Source organism: Podarcis filfolensis (assembly GCF_964270895.1).
Source record: "Podarcis filfolensis genome assembly, chromosome: 1".
NCBI lineage: Eukaryota > Metazoa > Chordata > Lepidosauria > Squamata > Lacertidae > Podarcis > Podarcis filfolensis.
The window spans coordinates 27,397,344-27,423,825 of record NC_139604.1 but is presented as its reverse complement, the minus strand read 5'-3'; the positions used below and the strand labels follow the sequence as shown (position 1 = coordinate 27,423,825).

General features: G+C 45.1%; 1 protein-coding gene across 4 annotated transcripts in view; it reads left to right on the top strand.

Annotated features, from left to right (window-relative positions):
• Positions 1–26,482, top strand: part of B3GALT1 (beta-1,3-galactosyltransferase 1) — a 335,884-nt gene that overhangs the window by 300,788 nt on the left and 8,614 nt on the right. The window lies entirely within an intron of this gene.

Here is a 26,482-nt window from a genome sequence, read left to right as displayed (position 1 = left end):
AAAGAAAATTATATAGACATGTAGGCCCAAATCTGTCTGCTAGGTTCGTTATTATCATGCCACTATTCAGTAGCCATTAAATGTTCCCGTCTGTGTTCTGAAGACACATGAGGCCACCTGAAGTTATGCAGGGACTCAGCTATGCAGCTGCAATTATAACGTTTTCAGTGCATTTTAAGTGCAATATACAAGTGTGACATTAGAAGAAGAAGAAGAGTTTGGATTTGATATCCCGCTTTATCACTACCCGAAGGAGTCTCAAAGCGGCTAACATTCTCCTTCCCTTCCTCCCCGACAACAAACACTCTGTGAGGTGAGTGAGGCTGAGAGACTTCAGAGAAGTGTGACTAGCCCAAGGTCACCCAGCAGCTGCATGTGGAGGAGCAGGGAAGCGAACCCGGTTCACCAGATTACAATACTACCGCTCTTAACCACTACACCACACTGGCTCTCCATTAGATGGCACCTGTGAGCTAATGGCAAATTCAATATATTCATTTTCACAGCGTTTTATATATATATATGGATTCCACCCAGGTTTGCATTTTACCAGCGTTCCCACAGGTGTGTCATGCGGCAGAGGGGGCTGCTTCACGCTGCCTTGTGGGGGTCTGATATGTATGGAAGAAAGCTAGCATGTAAAAGTAATAAAATAGAAAGATCAATTGTCTAAACACTTAAACCTCAGGTTTATTTCCTTCCCTGACCATTTAGCTGTGTGAGTGTCATGGATACTGCTGTTGTATATTATGGATCCATATCAAAGTCTAACAGCCAGTGTGGTACAGTGGCTAAAGTGCCCATCTTGGACCCAGGAGACCCGGGTTCAAATCCTCACTTAAGTCACGCTCACAGGCTGACTTGGGGCCAGTTATTCAGCCTAATCTACTGTTGGAGAACAGCACAAGTGTAATATCCCATTGGCCTCGCTAGTGTCACTCTTCTTTGGGCCCTGGTCAAAGTATCTGAAGAATTGTCTCCATCCGCATTGAAACACGCTCTGCAGGCTCAGTGGTATCAAATCCAGCCTTCCAGCAATGCATGAAATCTGCCCTAGACAGTGTTCCTTCCTGGAGATTCAAAATATTGAAAGGGGATAGGCTCCCGGCTAGACATAAATTGCAAGAGCCTGGACAGGAAATTCCAGCTATAATTAATGTATGATGAATTCCATTAACTTCTTTCGGGAAGTCTCCTTCTGCCACACCCGGTGGCTGACACCTGTCTCACTATTTACCCTGTTTGTCCATGTATAAGATGATATTTTTTCCTTAGAAATAATAGGCAAAAATTGCAGGTCATCTTATACACGGATAGCAGAGGGCAGACAGGCGATTGGTGGCAGCAGCCAGCAGGAGATTGGCAGCATTGATTGGGCGTGTGATTGTTTGCTGCGGCAAGGCCTGTTGATGATTGCCTGCAGCAATTGGGCGGTTGATTTACAGCAGTGACAAGGTGTGCGTGCAATTGGCTGTGGTTGTGTTTAGTGGGCAGGTGGTCTTTTGGCGGCGAGCTGTATAGATGATTGTTGGCTGTGGCTCTGTGGCTATCTGTGTCCCCCCCCCCAAAAAAAAGCTCAACGACTTTGGACAATTCCCCCCCCCATTTTTTTTTGTTGTGGTCCAAGGTATAAGGCTGTCTTATACATGGGGGCCTGTTATACACGAAAAAATATGGTAATTGTGTGCAAAAACATTCATTAGTAGCATTATACAGTGGACTCTTGGGTTGCAAACGTGATCCATGCAGGATGCAGCATTCGCAACCCGCGTCTGCACACACACGAGTTGCGATTCGGTGCCTCTGCACACGCGCAAAGTGCAATTTAGTGCTTCTGCACATGCACGACCACCGAAACCCAGAAGTAACCCAGTCCGGTACTTCCGGGTTTCGGCGGTCTGCAACCTGAAAAAACGCAACCTGAAGCGGCTGTAACCCGAGGTATGACTGTATAACAACAGCCGATTTCATACGCCTCCAAGACATAATATTCAGAGCACTGTGGAGGGGTAGGGAACCCAGCTTCCAGGTAAAAAAATCCAACACATGAAGAGCACATTTGACTCTGGCCCATGTTGGCCCTGCCTCTGTCCCCCACCACATCACACCACTAGGCTGCCAGACTCTGCCTCTTGTCCCACCCCCTCCTGCACAGGAGGGCCCCTATCCTTTTACAACCATGGAATATTGCGGCTTGCGTCTGTTCTTCTCAAATACACAAGCGCCTCGAAAAAAAGGGGGGGAAGCATCCATTTGGAGCAAGGTCAACCAAGAGTTAATTGTATCCCACATTCAGCCTGTGTTTCTATTTTGTTTTTCCTTGTGTTTTTTGGAGGCTCAGCTGCTCTGGATTCAAACCCATAACTATATTAAATCGATGTATTATAATTTGCATATCTGGTGCTACCTTTCTGCCTCCGTTCATTATAGATATGGGCTTCAGGCCTGGAAGGCTTTGGAGGCTTTGGGGTGGGGGGGTGTTTCATTTTTCTCCTTGAGTACCGCTTAATTTGTGCAATTATTTTTCCACAGTGCACATGCCACATATTGACATGTGCCTTTTAAAGAGAATACAGTTGCTTCTGATTAAGCCACTGTTCCTAAGAATAGAATGGATTCCCACCCCCACTCCCGGTCATCTCCACTGTGGAATGCCAATGACACTTTGCATACAAATCTATTTAGCTTCTCCAATAAAGAGACTGACAGATGAACCCAAGTCCCTCTTCAAGAAATTTGCTTTCAGGATGCTGCGTAGAAGCTGCAGTTAGTTCCCTCCTCCCACAAATTAAATGATGGTGCACCGTTCGCCATTGTGCTTTCCAAAGCAAATCGAGCCCCATGATTCAGAAATATGGGCATGCAAAAGTGATCTCCCTTTGTGCTGTCTGTCTTTAGTTAGTTAGTTAGTTAGTTAGTTAGTTAGTTAGTCATTCATTCATTCATTCATTCATTCATTTATACCCTGCCCATCTGGCTGGGTTTCCCCAGCCACTCTGGGTGGCTCCCAACAGAATATTAAAAACATGATAAAACCTCAAACATTAAAAACTTCCATAGACAGGGCTACTTTCAGATGTCTTCTAAAAGTAAGATAGTTGTTTATTTCCTTGACATCTGATGGGAGGGCATTCCACAGGGCGGGTGCCGCTACCGAGAAGGCCCTCTGCCTGGTTCCCTGTAACCTCACTTCTCACAGGGAGGGAACTACCAGAAGGCCCTTGGCACTGGACCTCAGTGTCTGGGCTGAACGATGGGGGTGGAGGCGCTCCTTCTGGTATTGTAAAGGTAAAGGGACCCCTGACCATTAGGTCCAGTCGTGGCCGACTCTGGGGTTGTGGTGCTCATCTCGTTTAATTGGCTGAGGGAGCCGGCGTACAGCTTCCGGGTCATGTGGCCAGCATGACTAAGCCGCTTCTGGCGAACCAAAGCAGCGCACAGAAACGCCGTTTACCTTCCCACTGGAGTGGTACCTATTTATTTACTTGCACTTTGACATGCTTTCGAATTGCTAGGTAGGCAGGAGCAGGGACTGAGCGACGAGAGCTCACCTTGTCGCAGGGATTCGAACCACCGACCTTCTGATCAGCAAGTCCTAGGCTCTGTGGTTTAACCCACAGCGCCACCTGCATCCCCTCCTTCAGGTATACTGGGCCGTATATACCATATGCAGGTATATATGGGTTTCTGGCTGCATTTCTCAGCCTGATGGCTATGTGGAACTGCCAGCTCTGCTGGCGATGGTCACCTGAATCAGAGGAAAAAGTGAGTCCAACCTGATGCACTGATGGGAAGGGAAATTGAGTCAATCATGTTAGTGCTGTGTGCACAGTTCCAAATCTAGCGTGAGGAGGCACATGCCACCTCTGAGTGCTGGATACAAGCATTCTTCCATTTCAAAGAACTGCCTACACAGCATCCTGAGTGGACGGCTGCTTTTTTGTTCACAGTGGGTCACAGCACACAGAGATAAATGTTATTTGTCTGGATTTGTCTGGTGGGTTTTCTTTTACACTTGCCAGGGGTTACTATTCAGCATTATTTCTCGATTGCTGGATTTATATATACTTCAGAGCTCTGCAGGGGACTGACTTTTTTTGCGGGGAAACCAAAGGTATCATTACACACAACATGGTTTTAAGAGGGCAGCATTATGAAAACAATCGAGCCGTCTGTCATTTGAGATATCTGCCAGTTATTTATATACAATACTAATCTATAAAATGCAACAAGTCCAGATGTCAGTCGAGATGTCTGCCAATAATATATAACAAGTTTTAATGTTTAGTTATTAGAATGGTTCCTAATGCTAATTAAAGGCAGGTCCTTTCTGCGTAGTCTGATGGATGATTTGTGTGATTGATTGCCTTCCCTGAAAGAAATGTCTAGTCTGACCTTCTGCAGCTGGGTGCTGCCTAGATGCTGTTGGACTCCAGTTCCAACCAGGAATGTCATGGAATGGTTGGATGCAGAGGAATGATGGGAAGAAAGAACATGCAGAAACTGCCTTCTTGACAGTTTGACCCACTATTGATCTCATCTGCTCAATCTGCCAGATCCCGTCTCACCAAGGGTTTGAGACCCATTGGCTACCCTCACCTGCCTTAGCATTTTCACAACAGCTCTCCAGAGTAAGATGCCAATCACATTTTTATAAATAAATGAAGCAGAATCAGCCACTTGCCCCAGGCCACTCAAATGAAACTTGAAACCATTGTCAACCTTAGACCTTAGACCTTTCTTTTCTTTACCGTGAAAACCTTTTGTGGTAAATCTATTCTGTGAGTATTATATTGTTACAGATTTGGGAGAGGGGACCCCCAAAACTCTATAAAATAATAAATGCCAGGATTCTGATTATTTGGGATGTGAAGGGAGAAATACCAGCTGCAGAGGAATCCCTGGGCTGGCTTATGCAAACCAGCCTGGCTGGTTTAGTGAAGAGCAAGTCTATTAACATGACAAAAGGTATTAATGGGCCATCCGAGAATCCTTTGGCCTAGGGAGTCAGATGTTACCAGTGTGATGGGTGTGTGTTTGAGGTGACAGGAAAAGGGAGTTTCAAGCAAAGGTTGCTGGGAAGAAGAAGGAAGAAGGTCTGGGATTCATATTTGGGGAGGTTGGCTGCAGGCTGGCTGGGAGAGAGGCCTTGGATTCCATGGCTGCACTTCTGTGAGGGTACAAGCCCCTCTTGAAAGGACCATGCTGTAAGATCTGGACTCGCTCCATGCATATTTCTTAAGGCCACAACTGTCTCCACTGTGTCTTCCATTCTCCAAAGGATACAGACCCTGGGTGAGTGCCGGAAACCCCATGGGCTCTTGCCACTGCTCAGCAGAGAGAGAGGCAGGCACCCAACTTTTGTAAGAATATATTACTGTGTTTTCCATGTTTCCTTTCTCTGCTAAAAAAAAAGTAGTAGTCCTGGATCTTCATCTGGCAAGTTTTCTTCCCAATACAACTTAGCTTCTCGTGTTATATTTGATTTACAGCATGGCATTGCAGGAGAAAACTTTGTGTGGCTGGGTAGCAATTTGGAGGAGCATTAATAACTTTTCAAGTACATTTTCCTTGAGCCCTTTCAGAACAAGAGCTACTGAACCCCTGAGAAACACAACTAGGCAGGACTGCTGAGTACAGCTTCGTACTGCCCTAGGAGCGGTTTTCTTTAACAATTGGCTGGATTGTACTTTCTTTTCTTTTCTTTTCACTTGGCCATTCAGAAGGCAGACCAAATTATTCTGCTCGCTGTGTCCTGAGCCAAAGGTTGTTGCTTTCTGCTACCGAGATTCTAAAGGTGTGTGTGCCTTCCATGATGCCAAGAGAGCCAGAGGAACTAATGTAATCACAGTGGCTTGTTATATGATGGAAGGCGTTCATACATCATTGCAAATACTATCATGCTAATAGAGGCTCAGAACTTACAGGGTTAAGAGTTCTGAGTGATGACGCCTCACATTCTGAGGGCGGGCATAGAACACGGAAAGGGAGTGGTTTCTCTGTGTTCTTTCAGTCTGCGTGTTTGCTCTATGGAGAAAGGAGCAACATGGGCGAACTCTCGCCAGGCAGGAGATTTATAGCTATTGTGTTTTGCTAAGGAATAAAGACTTTAAGATAAGGAGAGCTGCGTGTCAGCCTGAGTTATTGCCACCACACGACAGAACGTTTCAAGCTTCTACTTCCGCTGTGTTTTACGCTCTGCTGAGTCAAAGGTCTTTGGGAAGGGTCAGAGGAGGCGCAGAGAAGTGTGCCGGACCCCTGGACGTAATTGACTCACCCGAACAGGTTATGGGAGATCAGCAATAAAGATAAGCAACGTTCGTGCGTGTGAGAAGAGCTGCAGCCAAAGGCCAGCCGATGAGACGCTGGGAAAGTGAAACTGCAGGCAGAATCGGCTGAGGAGCAACCAAAGGCCAGCTAAGGAGTAGCTGGTGCCAGCTAGAGCGAAGGGAGCTCGCTGGGAAGGATCTGCCGGACCGGGAGGTACCTGTAAGTAAGCTGGGCCCCCGGGGAGAGATGGCAGACAGCCAGGAGTCGTCAATCCCTTTTGATAAGGTGGACGGGAGCAAGCCCTGGGCCGAGAGAAGGCAGGCACTGAAGAAAGCAGTGGGAGCCAGGCCAGAGGGGGCTGAGAATTGCTCTGAGAAAGCACCAAGCCCAGGAGGGGCTGGAAGTCCAAGAGGGGCTGAGCAACGCCCAGAGGGGGCCAGATGCTGCACAGAAGCTGAGGAATGCCCAGAAAGCCCAAAGTGGGCTGAAGCCGTGTCTGAAAGCTGCTGCGATGCTTTGACACGCCAGAGAGATGAGCAGCCGTGTGCTGGGAAGCTGCTGAAAGCTGGAAAGAGGAAAGCAGTGGCAAGCTGTTCCTCTGCAGGCTGTGCACCTAAGTTTGGGGGTGCAGGCCAGAAAGGCCATTCCAAGGGTCTTGAGAGTGCCCAGGCTGTTTGGCAGGAGCTGGAAGGGGTTTGCAGAGAAACCGCAGCAGAAGCCAAAAGCCATTTTCCCAACGGCAGAAAAGCCTCAAGGAGGAGTGCTGCTGGAAAGGTTGGGGGGGCAGAAAAGACCAAAGGCAAATTTGCAAAGTTTTCCATTCGTCGCTGTTTTGTTTGCGGTTCTCCGGAGCACCTGCGCAGAAGCTGCCCACAGAGAGCAAAGGAGCCAAGGCAGGATGCGCCCAAGGTCGTTTCCCATGGGAACCAGCCCGGGAGAAGAGGCCAGCGTGGAAAGTCCCAGGGTCGGCCGGAAGGGGAAGAAAAGGCTTATCAGCTGACTGCTTCGATGGTGGTTTTGGACAACAACAACACCTGCAAGGACAACTCCAGAGGGGGGAGAGTCCTACGTTGGGTTGTTGACTCAGCTGCGAATGCCCATTTGGTATCAGCGCCACCTGATGGACGAATGTGGAACTGCAAAGCTGTTTCCACTGAGAAAACAGTTAGATTTGCTACAGGTTCACAGGGCCGTATAACCCATGTTTCTAACATGTTTGTCTCTTTTTTACAGGCTGAAGTGAAGGTTTATGTTCTCCCTGAGTTAAAACATTGCCTGCTGTCTGTACCTTGTCTTTTACAGGAGGGATATTCTGTGAGTTTTGAAAACAATGTTTGTACAATTTCCAGAGGTGGAAAGCAACTGGTACGTGTTGAGAGAAATCAAAACAACCTCTTTGTTTTGGAAACACCACTGGAGGGTGAGGGGAATGTTGGGAAAGCCACTGATCACACTCATGTGTCGTGTGCTTGCGTGTGGCACAAGAGGATGTCACATGGGTCCTGTGAGGACGTCCAGATGTTATCAGAGTGCACCAAAGGTTGCAAGGTAAAAGAGTGTGGTAAACCTTTGAATTGCAAGGCTTGCAGGAAAGCCAGAAACAAGGGATTTAGCCACCCCAGAGTGGAGAGAGTGACCACAAGGCCTTTTGAGCTTGTGCATGCAGACCTTATAGGTATGCCACAGCCAAGTCTGGGCAAGGCCAAGTGGCTGATGGTGCTGACAGATGATTATACTAGGAACGCATGGGCTTTCACGCTGAAAGCTAAGGAGGAAGCAGCGCAACTGATCAAAGATTGGGTTGCAGAGGTGGAACAGAGGTTCTCCACCGAGGTGCAAGGTTTCCAGTTTGACCGTGGTTCAGAGGTTACTGGGTCTGCTCTAAAGGGTTTCTTTCGCCAGAGGAGGATACGTCACAAGGTGTCTTCGCCTCAGAAGAGTGGCGTGGCAGAGCTTAGGAGTAAAGCCCTGGTTCGAGCATCCGAGATTCTACTGGATGACTCTGGTTTGCCTCACAGTTTTTGGGGGGAGGCGGTAAAGACGGCCAATTTCACGATGAACAGGTGCTACAATGCAGTGGTAGGTGACACCCCATATTTCTTGCTCAACGGACAGAAGCCACAGGTGCATTTCTTCCGTTCGTTTGGTTGCAGGGCCATGGTGCCTGTACCAAAGTGGTTGCAGCAAGAAGGTGGTCCAAGGTACCAGGAAATGATCTTCTGTGGGTATGAACCCGCGACCAAGGGGTGGAGGTTTGCGTACCCAGAAGGTGATCAGACCAAGCTTCTGGTCAGCAAGCATGCTGAGTTCAAAGAGCAGCAGGGAAATAGTTCAAGGCGCAAAGTCAGCCATGACACTGTCTCAGATTGTCTGTCTGAATCCGAATCTGAGCAGGAGGGAGAGCCAGGTAATGGTGATCTGGTCGATGATCAGGATCAGGACCAGGGGGAGGCGTCTCCACAGGTTGTGAAAGGAGTGTCCAAGAGTGAGCCCTCATCTCCTGTGCGCATAATGGAGAAAGCTCACAGACGTGTCAAGTCAGAGGGGGAGTCTGATGAGGAAGACACACTTGCTGGCCCCAGTGGGTCAAGAGAAGAATCCCAGTTTGTGCCCAGGCGGTCTTCACGGGCAACAAAGGGAATTCCACCTGAGAGGTTTCAGGTCACAAATGCGTGGGTTGGTTTCGCACAGTGCGAACCTGAGGTTTGTGAGGTTCAACAGGTGCCTAACAACGATGCCAGGAAGGGGCGGAAGGCAATGGGGAAGGTGTTGAACACTCAGAAGTCCCCTCAGAACGTGATTCGAGAGGGGGTGTTAATAGAGGCTCAGAACTTACAGGGTTAAGAGTTCTGAGTGATGACGCCTCACATTCTGAGGGCGGGCATAGAACACGGAAAGGGAGTGGTTTCTCTGTGTTCTTTCAGTCTGCGTGTTTGCTCTATGGAGAAAGGAGCAACATGGGCGAACTCTCGCCAGGCAGGAGATTTATAGCTATTGTGTTTTGCTAAGGAATAAAGACTTTAAGATAAGGAGAGCTGCGTGTCAGCCTGAGTTATTGCCACCACACGACAGAACGTTTCAAGCTTCTACTTCCGCTGTGTTTTACGCTCTGCTGAGTCAAAGGTCTTTGGGAAGGGTCAGAGGAGGCGCAGAGAAGTGTGCCGGACCCCTGGACGTAATTGACTCACCCGAACACTAATGTAATCACAGTGGCTTGTTATATGATGGAAGGCGTTCATACATCATTGCAAATACTATCATGGCAGATTGGCACTTTATGATGTACAAATAGAACCATCTGATACTCCATCCATAGCCTCTGTTCAGGCGTTCACATTATCCATATATTAAGCAAGCGCACAAGAGACAGGAGAGGTATGCGGCCAAGTCCCTCTCCTTCCAGCATGTCCTCTTTGTCTTGTTATCAGCCCTCCATGGGCTACAGGTCTGAAGCAAGGACCTTCTCATACTTAATGGAGGCTCCCCACACATTTTAGAACCCCAGAAGATTGGGGTTCCAAAAAGCACAGGAAGCCTCCATGAGTACAAGGGGCTTTCCACTTCCAACAGTCATCCTCCACAAATTGGTAAAAGATGCGAATCCCAGTCTTATTCCGCCTCTCGCCATATTCTTGACAACAGAGGGGTCATGCGGTGGTCGAGCCTCTTCTAGATCCAGGCCTCAGCCATCAGGGTGTTCCAGTTGCTTTAGAAAGCGTGAGAGCTCAAAGTGCCAGATGTACGCACGCTTTGGCCAAGAAGCCTGGTCCGCTAACTCCAAGGCGCATGACTGAAGGCATTTATGTACCACACATCTGCCAGGACTAAGTGCATACCCCGCAAGTGTTCTGGAAAAAATAGGAACATCCTGTTTTTCCCATGAGAGCACGGTGGTCATTTTGGTCATTGATCTCACGTGATTTCGTGCTGAGATGTTACCCAGAAAAAAATTCTGCTTTTCAGGGTTGTGATCTGACATGGCACCCTAAAACATGTGTTTTGGGACACCATGAAAGCACAGCCCTGAAAAAAGTGTGTCTTTTGGGCTCTCTGATCTCATACAAGTCACAAAGACGTGTCTCCCGATTTGGGGACTCAACGTGTTAGAGGGTATGTCAGTGCTGACACACAAAAGACTATTTCAAGGTAAGAGAACCTTGGTTTAGCCCATTGTTCCAGTCACTACTAGATGGGCATCTGTTTTGGGTTTCAGGGCAAAAGCTGCGTTTTCAATGAGATGTCTCCTAGAAACTCCCTTACTTCTGAGAATGTTGCCTCCTTTGAGTTGTCTTTCATTCTGTTTCTCCATTTAGTGCCTTTTTACTCATTCGCAGAGCTTTCTTCTCTTCCACTAAATGACCTCAGTCCAAATATTGAATATGATGGCTACACGATGATGTCACTGTAAGGCAACACTTCCTGCATTGGCCGAGTCACATGGGTCATCTCGGCCAATCAGATCCTCATTACCTTCATCTCTGTCATCATAGTACTGCCCACTGTTGAAAGGAACTGTGCTTTTTGGTCATGGACACAGCTCTTGCTGTTCCAGGTCAGACCTAATGGTCATATGTTCTATTGCTTTAAGATTAGCACAAAACCAGCTATGAGGCCAATCATCACATAGCAAAAAAAATGGGGCTTTTTTTTTCTAGGAAGAAGCAAACCTTAAGCTAAAAAAACAACAACCACAAAGCAACCACACAAACATTATTTTCTGAGTGGGTGGAAGTAGAGTTGTGAACTAGTTACAAAACTCCAATGTTCCAAGATGTGCAACTGTTTCAAAAGAACTAAATTAGCAGCTTATATAAGAAGATTGCAATTGGCACTTACATGACTCTTCCTGAGTGGTTATGGAATCGCTCCCACTGCTGAACATAGAAAATAAAAATAAGCTCCTTTTACTTTTCTTTCTGTGCTGTGAACTCACTCACTCTTGTCCTGCCTCCCTAGATGTTAAACGAAGTAGCAGATGGTGTGTTCCTACAAAGTGCATATGCACTGCACTGCCACAAATGGAAAAACATAAATTTGTTTACAACAAAAAATACAGAATGCCAGAAATTGCATTTGGGGGAACAGAGAGAAAGAAGGAAATGAATGCTGTAGTATCAGATTTGCTCAGTAAGTAGGTAAGAGGGAGTGGAGAAGGGAGCAGGATTGTTCTGCACGCCTCACCCACACCATTGCCAGGCACCATTTGGCATGTTCACTGACCTCTCTGCGCATAGGGTTGAAAGGATGCCCAAACTTCAAAATAGGTACACAAAATAAAATCAAGCAGAGCACAGCTATTATTCTGTTCTTTACTTAATATGCTATCAAGGATGGCAGGTTGCTCAGCACACTTTCTTCCATCAGTTTACCTGGCATATCCTAGTTGTAGCTGTCAAAGCTTAGGTAACATTGCCACCACTTTCTGAATTATTAGGGTTCACATCCAAACCAGCTGGTAACCTTAATAGCTGCATAAGGCTCTCCATCTCTTGCTTTTATATTACTTGCCAACTTTCCTCCAGGAACTGGAATAAGGCGATCCTGTTATTTTAGCAGAACAGCAGACTTTTGGGCAAAGTCCGTGTGTTGCAATTCAAATCCAACAAGAAGCATTCTTGTTGATTGTACAGGATCAGAAAGGAAGGTATCATATAAGAAAATTAAATAGTAGCTGTTTGACAGTGGGATGGAATAATAGAACAGTCGGGTTGGAAGGAACCCCGGGGAACATCTAATCCAAACTCCTGCAATGCAGGACTATTCAGCCATCCCATGCAGGGACCAAACCTGCAACCTTGGCATTATCGGCAGCACGCTCTAACCAAGGACTCAGCTGTACATCTGCAAATATAATGTTTTGCGTGCATTATACAAATGTGACACTAGATGGCGATGGTGAGTTTATGGCAAATTCAATTTTTTTTAACCATTTTCGCCGAGATTTTTATATGTGTCTAGATTCCACCCAACTGTGCTATCCTAAATGCACTCCCTTGGGAGGTTGTGGACTCTCCTTCCTTGGAGGTTTTTAAGCAGAGGTTGGGTGGCCATCTGTCATGGGTGCTTTAGTTGTGATTCCTGCATTGCAGGGGTTGGGATGGATGACCTTCAGGGTCCCTTCCAACTCTATGATTCTAACAAACTTCTCTTACAATGAGAATGGGTTTGCATAATCGGCTTGGTTACAGCATCAGGCTACATTGTCCAGTTCTAGATGTTTTCTTACATATCGTATATATTTAGTGAGACCACAGAGCACTACCCCTTGAACATTTAGCATAGCAGAGAGTTAGTGGTAAGCCATAATAGCTTTCCCCCACACACTGTTGGAACTTGTGCCAGAGGGATGTGTGAAAAGAGATTTGGATTATGTCCTTTAAAGTATGTTCATTTTCCAAACTGCAATTCTCTCTGTGTGTGCGTGTGTGTGTGCGTATACACACACACACACACACACACGTGAGTGAGGTTTGGAAGAAGGATGGTATATGAATGCCTTAACCCACATTCAGGCCCACACAATTTCCAACAGTGCGAAAAGGCTTAATGTTACCATACATGTGGGGCATAACATTCCACAGACCGCACTGAAAATTATTATTTGTTTATGTAAAGCAACCTTACCCCACTTTTTCTGGGGGGAAAACCCAAACAAAACAGAGAAACCAAAAGGCTCCCAGGGTTAGCCGTGGGGGCGAATTTTGTTTTCCTTCGCCGTTTAATGAGAATTCACACTTTTCAAACCAATCCTCAAAGCAAAACACATTAATCCTACCAGATTTGGCACATCTCTGAATTTTGCAGTGCAGTTCTGCAGCCGAACAGTGTGTACAAAATTGTATATATTAGGGGGAAATTCTGTTTTATGAGTGAAAGTCTTGTGTGGTAGCAGAACAGGAACACTGAAACCCACCCACTGTTGAAAGAGAGAGTACATTTCCTTCTGTAATTATAATTATATTCTGTAATTATATTGTTCATATTTCCCCCAATATGCAGGAAGCGTGGAACAAAACAGCCACTCTCTCTCACACACACACAAACAAACAAACACATATTCACTTTCCTGCCTGAACTCAGAAGTGCTACTCTGAATAATGTCTCCCAACACCACCCCAGCCGCAATATGAACTGCCATACCAGTTGGCTTTAGCAGCTGCTCTGCCGAATTGTGTGTCACTTTTGCCTCAGGCTGCTCTTCGTGTCAGAGAAATGAATAGTTAGAAAGAACAGGTTCAAGGGACACAAGAGGTGCAGGGGAGGGTGGGCAGACAGACCTTTTGTTCCAAGACAGCTCTCAGATTAAAATTGTGATGGAAGATTCCTAGGCATGACAGAAAGAGGCCAAAGAATAGCGGAGGTGAGATGTTCAGAGTTCAAGAGGCTCCCCGTTGAGCCCACGCACGGGGGGCTTCTTTCTGAGCAGCTCCGGGTTCGAGATCATTATAGCCGAGCCACTGCTGTTTGAGCGGATGTACTTGGCTGCCCTCAGAGCTTAGTAAATTACTCAGGAAAGGCTACTCCATCCCAGAATGGAGTATGAATGTATTGTCTCGATACATTTCCTCGAGAATGGCTCTCGAGGAAAAACACTCTGCTGAATTTCCCCACCTCTAAGGGAGGTATTTTGGTCTAGTAGATTTTATTACTTTCCTGCCAGCCTCAGAGATGCTCAGCTAGCTAATATTTTTAAAGCCCTTGCCATTTCCCCCAAAGGAAGGCACTATTAAAGTATTAAGCGAGAGATGCAAATTGCATTGGCAGCTCTGCGCCTCTTAAGGACCAGCTCTGAATGTGGACACAACACACCAGCGTCGTTTCCCCCCCTCTTGTCGTGGATGTAATGTATGCATTGATTTAATTTATCCCACATCTTTCGGCAAATTCCCAGAGCAGCTTACAGGAACTTAACATTAACAGTAAAACAAATTAAAATAAAAACAAGACCGTCAGGACACCGTAATGTAAGAGAGCAGTACAGAAGCAATCTATGGAATTAAAAAACAAAAAAAACCAGCAAGCTGGGTAAGAACGTAAGAGCCCTGGTCTCCAACCAGGTGCCCGTGAGAAGCCCTCAAGCAGGACCTGAGTGCAAAAGCACTCTCCTCACCTGCACAAAGGACTGAAAAGCCTTGGAAGGTAAAAGACAATACAAATTTGCATTGATAAAACACACTATCAAAGTTGTTTCTCACCTTCCTAGGCCATTAAAATATGGGCCAACTCACATAAAGATTCCCTGCTTGTCTCCAGGGAAGTGAATTCCCCAAGGGACTTCTGAATATAAAAGCAAACATAAAGACGACAGCAATCCAACCATTAGAAACACAAATTACCAAACCAAGAATAGCAGCAAACAAACCCTGAACACAAAGAGTAGCATCACAATCCTAGAATCATAAAGTTGGAAAGGGACCATTGGGATCATCTCGTCCAACCCCCTGCAATGCAGGAATCTTTTGCCCAACGTGGGACTTGAATCCACAACCCTGAGCTTAAGAGACTTGTGCTCTGCCAACTGAGCTATCCCGATTAAACAGCATTTGTTGTCCAAACTTGGACCTGTGGCACCACCACTGTTTTGTGGGAGAGATTCCATCACATATCAGAACTTTAGGTTTTCACATTTGAAGCAGATCAAAGGGCCCTACCTCCCTAGCAAAACAAATCCATTAAAAAAAAAAGCATTCTGTGGTTGGGAAGTGTTGGGGAAATGCATTGAAAAGTTTGGGTTGAATGACTCCACACTTCATCTTTTTTCCATTGCTTTTCCCCAGGGGGAACCACTCTTTAGCACTCAATTGGAGCAAACATCAGTTCAGGTTTCCCCCAAATTGCCATTTGTTCCTATCTATTGCTAAAGAGCGCAATTTCCTTTGGAAAGGAGTGGGGCAAGGGGGAAACAACTTGGCCCCTTTCCTAGAAAGTGCGGGTCAAGTGGGAAATTGTACAGACTTGCTATTTCTAAGGACAGCACAAGCAGAAGTGTGGGCAAGCCCTAAAGAAAAGATGTATAAACACCCCACAAGCAGATCAGAATGAATGTGGGAGAAATGCTTATTCACCTATAACTGTCCCGCAAGCAAATCAGAATGGATACTCAATAAAGACTGGATAGAGTCTAACCTCCGCACAAACCTTGTGCAAGCAAATCAGGATGAATGCTCAGTAATGGACAGAGCTGCCACAAGATTTCATCTAAAAAACACCCCCAAAGGTAAAGTCAGCATCTGCTGCTCAGAAAAGACAATTACGGAATCCTGAGGGAACCAAATTACATTAGAGGAAATTCCCATTGGATGTACCGCACATTGCTTGCTGGGAATCATGGCAAGTATTAATACAGGTTGTTAGTCAACGTGGCTCCATGCTAACATTGGGTGCCCACTGTAAGTCTATCGCTGGTGGTGAGGTCTCTCTTGGTTCAATGTGCATAGCTGATAGGACCAGCCAAGACTAGTCTTGCCACCACAAGTCACCTGACACCAGGGGAGTCTGGTCCGTCAGAGCAAATGGAGCATTGCCTCACCAACCACAGTCTGCCCTTAGCCTTCCTGCCTTATTACTTACACCCAGTCCAGCAGCTGGCACAGACTTTCAATATCCACCTTTTTAGTCTCAGTGTTGCCATTTTGGAACTTAGCAGTGGGGAGGATGGGGGTGAAACAAGAGATTAGCTGATTCTGCCCGTGATGGGCTCTGGCTCTGCCACCTGTTGGCCTCCCTGCCTTCCACCCCACCAGTTTTAGCCACTGCTGTTTTTCTAGGAAAAGATGATGAAACTCACCATGGACACCTCCCTTGTTCTCTTAGAATGGCGATGGTGCCCACCTGAGAGGTGCCGGAACTGAGTTCTGGAGAGTTCCAACTGAAAAAAGCCTTTGTTCCACCAAGCATCACAGCCTTATACAAGTGTCTGGAATTAGTTTGTGGTTTCCTGCTTTGAAAATCCTAAGAATTTGGGGAAAACCCAAAAGTGGTTGCTGGGGCTGAGGGGGGTAAGACCTAGACATGAACGTGCTGGGATCAAATCTCAGGGCAGTCATGCCTTCGTTGGTAGCCTTGGCCAGTTTAGGTGAGTTTCACACATGTGCTTTAGTGAGTGTGCATGTGGGTGAAGGAGAAGAATAGGAAATTATTGGTAACACCTCCATATTATAAGGAATGTACTCTGCATACTTCCCTGGTGTTCCAGCACAAGCAAACTCTGAGATATACACATTTTATCCCTCTTCTGTTGAAGCCTGCAGTTCCATTAGTCCATAGTTACACTGCTTTGTATGGGGAAAGGCACTAAGCCCAACTGCACCTGCCTCATCCCAATAGGGAGCCAAAAGGTTACGGGCAGAATATTCTGAAACCTCCAATTAGATTGGGATGCAAGGATTGCCTGGCTCATGCTCCTCTAGTGGGAGAAAATGCAAGTATAATGTGCAGGCTGCCTAATGAGGATGTGGGAGAGAAACCCCACTTTCATACCTTGCTGAAGAAACAATTCACAGTATGGAAAGGCAGAGCACATGGGATTACCCAGGGGATTTTGTTGAACAGGGAGCAACAACTGCAATAAACCAAATGATGCAGATGCAAAGGAAGGAAGGAAGGAAGATGATAGATAGATAGATGATAGATAGATAGATAGATAGATAGATAGATAGATAGATAGATAGATAGATAGATATAGATAGATAGATAGATGATAGATAAGATTAGATTAAAGGTCTGGACTAGCATGTTTGACCAGAGGTTCCAGCACTCCAGGAACTTTATGCACCTCAAATAAAAACACAAGAACATCTACTAGAGGTAGTTCTAATGGTGCTGAGAAAGAAATAAGAGACCGAGCAAGAAGTCTGAATCCTCTCATTGTTGCATTTAGGTTAGCGGCAGCACCCTGGTTAAACACAAGGGCTCGTGGCCTCTGTGGTATCTAATGGGTGGAGGAAGAGTCAGAACGCTCAGGTTGCTTATCTTCACATAAACTTACAGAGCAATTCCCTCTCTCGGACTGGACTTTCAAAAGAAGAATGTGGTAGTGGCTGGAGCTAAAACTCCACCCGTTAGTTTGTTCTTGTGGTTCCTTTCATTCTCCGCTGCAGTTGCATGTTGGGCTATTCATCAACAAACAGCCTCTTGCTCCAGGCCTACCAAAGTGAGCAGCTCTGCCTTATTTTCAATAAGAATTTAACAAAGATGTCAGAACTTCCCCATTCAAAGTAATAAGTGGACCCATCAAGCTCGTTCTTGCATAGCTGTTCCTCTTAAACACATCTGAACCTAGTTTCCGTCTTCTGTTCCTAGATTTAACAGCTACCCTGACAGCGGTTGTAAATTTCGTTAATCAGCCAGCTGTGCATTTAAGTAGATGCATATTTTTGCCTAAAGCGTGTCATTTTTAACTAGCATACCATATTTCCTGCACACAGACCTAGGAACAAAATTCTGCAATGAATGAGAATTACGATTTGGAGTTTTCTGTTGGAAAAAAAGAACCTTTTTTCTGGAGTGGCTTGCAGGACTTTTTTAATATCGCTGCTATGGAAACAGGAGACAGAAATACTCACGTAGCACTTTCTTCCTTAGACCCCTTGGTAACTTCTATTTTACGCTTTACATTTTAAACACTTACAATTTAAAGACATGTGCCCTGATCCAACAGGCGAGAATACAAGGGTGCCGTGCATACATTTTCCCAAGCTGAGAAACTTGCTCCAGATGTTGGGACCTAATGCATCTAGGCCTACTGTTAGAGGCGGTTCGATACGGTCAGTTGTCTGCTTATGGGAGGCGAGGAGGAGGACAAAATCCAGACCTCTGTTACCCACACACACCCCAGCCAATTTCAAAGTGGGGGTGAACTATATAGATGTTTCACCTACCACCACCCTCTTGAGTGTAACTGAAACAGGCTGGGACTGGGAAATGGCTGGAACTGAAGAGGCAGAAGACTCCAAGAGACTCTCCTCTGAATGTCCTGAGGTGAGGCAGATGTCAACTGGAGACGGCGGCCATCTTGTGGCATCCAGCCTGAGGAATGTTCTCCCCATCTGCCCTTGATAACATAACATCCAAAAAGACCATTTCTGTTTTCTACCAACCTTTAAATCTTTTCAAGCTGCTTTCAAAACAACAACAATCATCTTTTACCTGCTGTTTTTGTAGTTTTCTGATCTTCTGTGCCAGGAGTGGGGACCCTGGGGCCTTCCAGATGTTTTTGGACTACAGCTCCCATCATCCTTGACCACCAGCCATGCTAGCTGGTGCTGATGGGAGGTGGAGTACTTCAACATCTGGGGGATCCACAGGATCCCCATCACTGTTCTATGCTGACCATATTCTCTTTTCTTTTTTGAAATTGGGAGTCAAACCGAGGACACTTAGGTGACAGAGGGCAGAACAAAGACCAAATAAAGAAGCAAACTTTCAGGTTGCCTCAAATGTGCAATGTTTTCACTGGAGTCAATGTTGGCCGTTTGCTCCCCATCAAAGGTTAAGGAAAGTGATGAGAATGTTGTGCATCTCAGGGGAGTGAGTGATGCCTTGTGGACCCTTCTGCATATAGAGCTCACATAAGAAGATCCTGCAGGATCAGGCCAATGGCCCATCTAGTCCAGCATTCTGTTCACACAGTGGCTGAACATTTGCTGCAGCGAAACCAGCAAGCAGAATTCACACATCTAGTCGGCCTGAGTAAGTTCATGTTCATGATTAAGGAACACAACTTGCAGGTTAGAAATCGTTTCCAGGTAGGAATCGGCATATTAAAATTTTATTTAGAAATTAGGGTGGGGTGGAGGGAGAGAGAGAGCACTCAGTCATGTTGTGATGGGCACGTTCCCTGTATAGCTTATGTCTGCTTTTATTTGTGGTGGGTAACTGGAAGTTTAGAGACCTTGTGTTATATATCTTCAGTAGGTTCCAGAATTATGTTGATAAAAAGCTGTAATTACACATCACAATTTTAAACATAAAATATTTTGCTGCTTCGTATCTGTTGGCACTTAAAATGTTTTCATCTATAACACATCATTTCTTTTAAAAAGCATTTTTTAAAAAGAAATCTCTTTTTTGTTACAAAAAAGGTAGAATTTCAGGTTCCCTTCCTGTTTAGATTATTACATATTCTTGCTGCACATTCATATTGCTGTCCAATTTCCTCTTTATAAATCTAAAACTCAGATGTTTCATTTTCATAAAAAGTCAAAGAGTTCAGTTCCTTCTGCACAATGTCTGGACTGAAAATCCTAATGGGTTGTGAAATGATGGATTAATCACATATTTTAGAATATGAGTCTGTTGATTGAACAGAGTTTAATCAAAGATGTCTCCTGTAGAAAAGGATCAGTGCTGATGACCTTTATTCTAAGCAATTTTGTCACGTATGTTGCTTCAAACAGAATTCATTGAAGATTATGATATTCAAAACGGTACATGATTTTTCTATTGTCCCTGAGTCTAGAGAGCCAATTAACATCATTAAATGCCCTCCATGACACCTGCATTGAGATATTATGATTTCCATGATCAATTATTTTCAAAGAATAGAAGTTAATGGGTAAAAAAATTAAGGTGTCTGATTCTTCTATTCATTGCCATTGTTGCATTCATCATACTGAATACAACTGAAATTCTATTAATAATGAAAATAGTTATTATGGTTTTCTGATTGCTGTTTCTTTATATATAGTAGATTCCTTAGTCCTAAACCAGAATGAACCATTGGCATAAGGTCCGTGCACACAATAGAACTTCTTTTCCTGTCCCCTCCAGTTCCCTGTGCACCCTCAAAAGAAGATTTTGGGGGCGCACAGTGGAAGGAGAATCCCATTGCACTAGTGGAACCATGCTGGCAGACTATTAGATGCAAAACATTTCTTCTAGGTTCTCAAATTTCTGCTTATTCAGAAAGTGAGTGAGTGTGTGGCCCTCAACCCCATTTTAGCCTTTGCTCCAATGCAAACTATCTGTTGCACTAAATACACAGCTTCAGGAGTGCCAGCTTGGCCCTGCAACTGTGGGTGCCTGGGCCTGTAGGTGCCATGAAGTGGCCCTGGCACCAAAATGTCTGGGTGCCCGGCCCCTTCATGGGGAATTTTGTGGGTGCTCAGGAACCGAGGTCCGCAGGGAGCCAGCACCTATGTGTGGCTTGGAAGGACATCATGGGTGTGTGTTTTTGTGTCTCAGTTTCAAAATAATTAAGTAAAATATTCATGAAGTGGGGCATTGCTCTTGGGAGAAGTGGTGTTGGCCATTTTTTATTTTATTTTTACAAACAAGGGGGCCTTCTGAATATGTTATTTGTAGTGGTATAGTTGCATACCCTCCAACATTTCTCTGATGAAAATAGGATCGTCCTAAGGAAAAGCAGGACATTCCAAGATCAAACCAGAAACCAGGATTGCTTCTGAAAATCTGGGACTGTCCCTGGAAAATAGGGACACTTGGAGGATCTGTAGTTGATTTTGGACCCAAAGGTTTTGAAAGGCCTGTCTGCACTTACCAGTTATTGTGGTACAGTGGTACCTCGAGTTAAGAACTTAATTCGTTCTGGAGGTCCGTTGTTAGCCTGAAACTGTTCTTAACTTGAGGTACCACTTTAGCTAATGGGGCCTTCCGCTGCCACCATGCAATTTCTGTTCTCATCCTGAAGCAAAGTTCTTAACCCGAGGTACTATTTCTGGGTTAGTGGAGTCTGTAACCTGAAGCGTCTGTAACCCGAGGTACCGCTGTATAACTGCTGTCTGTTGTGATGTTTTGAGGAGTGAAATTGTATCTGCAGCTTTGATCACATGCCCTTGTTATCAGAGAGCGAGTGTGGGGTTTTACTTTCCACACAATTGACAAGTTGCGCCCAAGCTGGAAAAGGTTCCAAAGCCGAAGTCCCACCCTTTACATACCCTCACGTTCCTTCAGCCAGTAAATGGGCTGCCATTTTATTGGGGTTTGTTTGTTTGTTTGTTTTTCGTATTTAATGCCTAGCATTCAGGAATTCTAATCATGTGGATGTGCAGTATATGAGATTAAAAGAGGAAAATGTGTCTGCCTTAGGTACGTCAAACCTGGTTGCTCTGATGAACGTTTGTCTGCACCAAAGAATTGATGTCATGGGCAGTACTTTGACTCCCACCACTCTCCTCGGAATTGAACTCTCAAACTGACAACTCACACCAGTCAAATAGAAGTGGCATGAAACAGCTGTCCCCCAAACCACATCCACCAACCCCCATCCCCTCCTCACCAAAAACCAGAATAATGCCACACACAGAGCCATTCCAGATCTTTCTCGAAGTAGCAGATTTTTTTGTGGTAGAGAAGGAAAAGCAGAGTTATGTTGTTGTTTTTTAAGAACACTCTTCTGGAATACTTGCTGAATAATGACATTACATGGCAGCATGCAAAAAATAAATAAAAAACCAACTCCAAAACAGTTAGTGTGCCACTATAAATAGTAAGTGAAGCAAGATCAAAAGTGAGTGATTTTAATAAGACAACAATTAATAAGATGGCACAAATGGCATGGCCAAGAGTAAGGAAGCTGGGATTTGTCAAAATTATTGCCGCGGGTAATTAGCACTAAAATGCTAATGAATTTTCTTGATGACTTAAAAATAGAAATGTGGAAAACTGAACTTGGAGTGAAGGGCACTAGAAATACCTGGATAATTTTGTGTGGATAATCTGACGTGTAAGCTCGAAAGCTCTCCTAGAAATTTGCCCAATAAATGCCAAAGTCTTAAATTGTTTGTCGTGATAACTTGTTGAGTTATAGGAGGCCGATTCATTATTCAGTTCAGTGAGCTAACACCCCGGACATCGTAAGTATGCTTTCAGATGTTTGAGCCATCATATTAGTATTAGCTCCTCTCATCCTGACACAGATTAATTGAAAGCTGCACTGCTCCGCCAAGAGGCTTCTATATCACCAAGGCCATTGTCACCCCTTCTGAAAGTCACAACCCAGGCTGCCACGCCACAAGCATCTTTATGAACACTACAAGAAAGAATAGGCTTAAGATTAAGACAAGGAGCAGAGAAACAGCTCCTTACTACAATATAATTTAACAGGCTCCGGTGGCAATTATTGTCAGTAGCATTATTGCAGAGATAATGAAGAATTCATTAAATAGCATTGAAAGACATCCCTGCCCAAAAAAGAAAGGCGCCGAGGGCTCGTATGGGGGTGGGGGTCCCTGTCTGTTGCTGTGGTAAAGTTTCAATCAAACGAAAAACACTATAGTTGATTTAATAGAGGGAAGGAGGCTCGCTGAGAAAGCTTGGAGGAGAGCATGGCACATATGTGATGAGGAATAATCACAGTGGCTATGGCAACTGAAGGTGAAATGTGTTATTTGCATCAGTTTATAATCTCTCCAGGATGCAATTTCCATGTTACTACCATAGCGGAATGTGATCGATGTAATCACGGGCGACCTATCGCGCAACACGGAATCTGAGGAAGTTCCAAGAACAATTTCTTAAAGGCAATGAGAGGGGAAGTGCAAGAATTAGATGCCTCTGGAAGAAATTTCAAAAAAAGCATTCCACTCTGAAAGTACGGCACAGTATCGGGGGGGGGGGTGCTAACCTAAATTTATATGCAAAGGCTTATAAGCTCAGTGGTAGAGTAGAAGGTCCATGGGTTCAGTACCTGGCATGTCTAGTTGAACTGCGGAGGATCATGGGAGATCTGAGTGGAAATGTAGAGGTGTTAAAACACCTTTAAGCCTCCACGAGTTCAGTGAGAAAAAGTTCAACAGAAGCTTAATTAACCAACTTGGGTGGAATCAGATATGGTTTGGGTCTAACATAAGGCAGCAGTGATTAACTGGTTCTATATACTATAACTTGTATTCCGGGGGAAACTGGGGGGGGGGGGGAGCCAAAAAGTGATCCAAACTTTGGATTTTCCAAAGTTTTCTACAAGCCTAGGGAATTCCCAAACTCTTTTCTGGTGCCAATGATCCTATTTTTATGCAAGTATATTTAGTAGTAAAAAGAACTAAGGTTTTTTTAAAAAGACAACAACAACATCCTAAATAATCAGATTTATTTCTGTTCAGAATGTTTTTGAACGTTTCCTGAAAGGCATTCAAATCTCTTTAAAGCAAAATGTCTTGTGCTAAATGGTAAGTGCATTAACCATAAAGAAGAGTCTTACGTTCTAGGATAAATATGGTTGGGAATCATATTTCCCCATTCATTACAGTGGCTCTTGATTTACTATAAAGGGAAATTTTAAACGTTAAGACTATTTAAAAGTTCCCCAAAGTAATTCCCTAGCCTCTAGTATTTCACAACAGAGAGATCTCGTTTCTGTCATAATAATAAAAAAAATGCACCAACAACTTTTTCACAGTGTAAAAAGAAGAGTGGCTTTTTATACAAAAGCAGATATTTATTGTCCCTTTTGTTTAATTTGCATGCATGAAAGCATAAGCCACAATTTTCCATTTTTTAACAACTCAAATAAAAACAAACGCAGCAAACCACATTATATATATATTTTAAAAATCTGAACTGTAGGGGATTTTTAGTACCACATAAATTTATTACCAGCATTTTTTTTAGTTGCATTTATTGCATTTTGAAAATTAAAAAAAAAAAGATTCAATTTTTTAACTGGGGGGGGGGGAAATACTGGAGAAATAAACAAACGCTTGGGTTTTATCTGTCTCATTTCTGCCACAAGCACAACACCCAAAGCAGCTTCTAAAATAAAGATTGTACAGTAAAAATTCAAAACAAATAATCATAACACCAAGCAGAAAACACAAGTAGATGGAACCCTATTGGCTCCAGTTGCCACGTGATCCCTGCCATCTATGGTCGCAGTGCTGAAGCACGGCAGAGGGGCAGACAAGCAACTCTTTCCTCTGGCGAGAGAAAAAGACCTTGGCCAGAACCAGGAACCCTGGTTTGAAACTCATGAAGTGTTACAAATGCATTTGACAACCTGGTGCCCTCCAGGTTTTGGACTACAGCGCCTTTCAGCCCCAGCTGACAGCCTCTGCCCAAAACATCTGGAAGTTGACAAAGTTTACCTCATAGTGTAACATGACCACACTGCTGTTTGCAATGGAGTCTATGTGACCATACAGGACTGAGTGAGGCCAGATCTGCCTGCTTCCCTTATGACTGAAACTATGAAAGATGCTGCGGACTGAGATTGTGTTGTCAACAACTGTGTTTCAGCATTCTGCACAAACGGCAGTTTCCAGGGCAATTTCAAGGGAAGCCTGACTTAAAGTGCATTGTAGTAGTCCAGTCTCAAAGTCACCAATGCCTGAACTACTGTGGTGAAGGCATCCCAGTCTAGGAACTCTTGTAGCTTCCTACCAGGTTCAGCTAGTAAAAGGGATGCGGATGGTGCTGTGGGTTAAACCACAGAGCCTGGGGCTTGCCGATCAGAAGGTTGGCGGTTCGAATCCTCGCGACGGGGTGCGCTCCCATTGCTCGGTCCCTGCTCCTGCCAACCTAGCAGTTCGAAAGCACATCAAAGTGCAAGTAGATAAATAGGCACTGCTCCGGCAGGAAGGTAAACGGTGTTTCCTTGCGTTGCTCTGGTTCGCCAGAAGCAGCTTAGTCATGCTGGCCACATGACCCAGAAGCTGTACGCTGACTCCCTCGGCCAATAAAGCAAGATGAGCGCCGCAACCCCAGAGTTGTCCGTGACTGGACCTAATGGTCAGGGGTCCCTTTACCTAGCAACCAAGGTTATCTGGACCTCCACTGAGAAAAGGAGGGTCCAGAAGCACTATTAGACTGTGTACCAATCCCATTCAGGGCTGGCAATTGTCCAATTTTTTGATACAGAAACCACTCTCCCCACAGTGCTTCCATCTTGCCAGGATTCAAGCTAAGCTTATTTCCCCTCAAACCATCCGAACCAGGCACTAGTCCAGGGCCCAGACAGCCTCTCCTCACTCAGATATAATGGGGAAATAGAGCTAAACATCATCGGTGTACAAATAGCACCTTGCCCCAGATCTCCTACTGGCTCTTTCTAGCAGCTTCATATAGATATTAAATAGCATTTAATAGTGCCCTGAGGTACCCCACAGCAGAACCACCAGAATCAAATGTAACAAATGGTACTCCATTTCTTTATTTCAAACACTTTTACCCCGCCATCCTTCAGTGAACGCAATGCAGCAAGTCACATACATTAAAACAGGAACTGAGTTTGAGGGTCAGGTTTTGACCACAATAGAGTAAAGCAGCCATAAAGTACAAAAGCAGCAGAGAGAGCAAAGGTTTAAAAATATGAACCTTCGAAAACAACTGTCAAGAAACAATTAACAGGGGGCAACCATTTATTGTTAAAAAGGCTGCCAAGGAAGAAAGCTTTTGACCAGCCTAAAGCAGGTCCTTAGAGAGGAGGCAGGATGAAGCCTCCCTTATACGCCCTGCTTAGTGGTCTCTGTATTTTAATGCTATTGAAGCCCTTATCTGTACAGTTTTTTGGGGAGAACCTAGACCAAATACTTTGACCAGGCATTGCTTGTAACTGGGTATCACCAGTTCTCAGACTGCTAAACCATGTTCTTGTTGTTTCTTTTTATGTTTATTCAGTGTTGATTATTTTAGTGTTTGTCACCTTGAACTCTGAGGAAAAGACAAATATAAATATATGCAATACAGGCAGCCCCCTATTTACCGTATTTTTCGTCCCATAGGATGCTCCGTCCCATAGGACACACCTAGTTTTTTTGGGGGGAAATAAAGGGAAAATTTTTTTTCCTTTATTTCCCCCCCCCAAAACCAGGTCGGGGAACAGTAGGATGACGGCGCTGTGCCTCCCCGCTGTCCCCCGAGCTTGTGGGGCTGGCCGATGTCTGCCCGAAGCGTGGGGCGCTCTGCTTCAGCGCGCCCCGCGCTCCGTGCAGCAGGCTGCTATCCGCAGCCTAGGGAGGCTTGCGGGAACTCCCGTGGGCTCCCCAGGCTTGCTGATAGCTTCCTGAAGCCTGGAGAGCGAGAGGGGTCGGTGCGCACCGACCCCTCTCGCTCTCCAAGCTTCAGCGAAAGCCTGTATTCGCCCCATAGGATGTACACAGATTTCCCCTTCATTTTTGGAGGGGGAAAAGTGCGTCCCATAGGGCAAAAAATACGGTATGTGCGTACAATATGTGCATGACTACATGTGCATTGCACTGAACCAGAAGTGACCCGGAAATGTCATAAAGTCGTCATTGAAACATCAGTAAACAGGCAG